Below are 2,015 nucleotides of genomic sequence, written 5' to 3'. Positions count from 1 at the left end.
GAATGCTTTTTCTGCATCTATCGAGATGATCATATGGTTCTTATTTTTAAGTCTATTGATGTGGTGAATAACATTTATTGATCCGTATATTGAACCAGACTTGCATCCCAGGGATGAATCCTACTTGATCATGGTGCACAATTTTTTTGATGTTTTTGTATCCGATTTGCCAGAATTTTATTGAGGATTTTTGCATCTAGATTCATTAGAGATATTGGTCTGTAGTTCTCTTTCTTTGAATTACCTTTTTCTGGTTTAGGAATCAGGGTGATGTTGGCCTCATAGAATGAATTTGGAAGTTCTCCCTCTTTTTCTATTTCCTGGAATAGCTTGAAAAGTATTCGTATTAGTTCTTCTTTAAAGGTTTTGTAAAACTCTGCTGTATACCCATCTCATCCTGGGTTTTTCTTAGTTGGTAGTCTTTTGATGGTTTCTTCTATTTCCTCAATTGATATTGGTCTGTTTAGGTTGTGTATATCCTCCTGACTCAATCTGGGCAGATCATATGACTTAAGAAATTTATTGATGCCTTCACTATCTTCTATTTTATTGGAGTATAAGGATTCAAAATAATTTTTGATTATCTTCTGTATTTCTGAAGTGTCTGTTGTGATATTGCCTTTTTCATCCCATATGCTAGTAATTTGAGTTGTCCCTCTTCTTCTCTTCATTAGCATGGCTAAGTGTCTGTCGATCTTATTTATTTTTTCAAAGAACCAACTTTTAGTTTTGTCAATTTTTTCAATTGTTTCTTTTGTTTTGATTTCATTAATTTCAGCTCAGATTTTAATTATTTCTTGCCTTCTACTTTTTTTGCTGTTGTTTTGCTCTTCTTTTTCTAGGATTTTGAGATGAAGTGTGAGATCATTTATTTGTTGGTTTTTCCTTTTTTTAAGGAATGAACTCCAGGCAATGAATTTTCCTCTTAGAACTGCTTTCAATGTGTCCCAGAGATTCCGATATGTTGTGTCTGTGTTTTCATTTATCTCTAAGAATTTTTTAATTTCCTCCTTGATGTCTTCTATAACCCATTGATCATTCAGTAACCTATTGTTCATTCTCCAAGTGATGCATGATTTTTCCTTCCTTCTTTTATCGTTGATTTCCAGTTTCATTCCATTATGATCAGAAAGGATGAATGGTATTATCTCTACTCCTTTATAATGTCTAAGAGTTGCCCTGTGACATAATATATGATCTATTTTTGAGAAGGATCCATGTGCTGCTGAGAAAAAAGTGTAACTGCTTGAAGTTGGGTGGTATATTCTGTATATGTCAATTAAGTCTAGGTTATTAATTGTATTATTGAGTTCTGTAGTTTCTTTATTCAACTTTTGTTTGGAAGATTTGTCCATTGGTGAGAGAGGTGTGTTGAAGTCTCCCATAATTATTGTATGGTGGTCTATTAGACTCTTGAACTTGAGAAGAGTTTGTTTGATGAACATAGCTGCACCATTGTTTGGGGCATATATATTTATGATTGTTATGTCTTGTTGGTGTATGGTTCCCTTGAGCAGTATGTAGTGTCCCTCTTTATCCCTTTTGATTAACTAGGGCTTCAAATCTATTTTATTTGATATGAGTATGGACACTCCTGCTTGTTTCCGAAGTCCATATGAGTGATATGAATTTTCCCAACCTTTCACCTTCAGTCTATGTATGTCTTTTCTTATCAAATGCATCTCCTGTAGGCAGCATATTGTTGGGTCATTTTTTTTTAATCCATTCTACTAGCCTGTGTCTCTTAATTGGTGAGTTTAAGCCATTAACATTTAGGGTTATTATTGAGATATGGATTGTTTTTGCAGCCATATTTGTTTATTTATGTTACTTAACATGGTTTGTTTTTCCTCTTTGATTATTTTTTCCCTTTACTGTACTACTTCCCTCTGTTTGTTTTCATTGTTAATTTCCATTTTCTCTTCCTGTAGTGTTTTGCCAAGGATGTTTTGAAGAGATGGTTTTCTAGTTGCAAATTCTTTTAACTTTTGTTTATCATGGAAGGTTTTAATTTT

The sequence above is a fragment of the Marmota monax genome, unplaced genomic scaffold, assembly GCF_021218885.2.
Source record: "Marmota monax isolate L192 unplaced genomic scaffold, Marmota_monax_Labrador192_F-V1.1 WCK01_AAM20220418_F8-fsc01118, whole genome shotgun sequence".
NCBI classification, from domain to species: Eukaryota; Metazoa; Chordata; class Mammalia; order Rodentia; family Sciuridae; genus Marmota; species Marmota monax.
Note: the sequence above shows the minus strand (reverse complement) of the source record.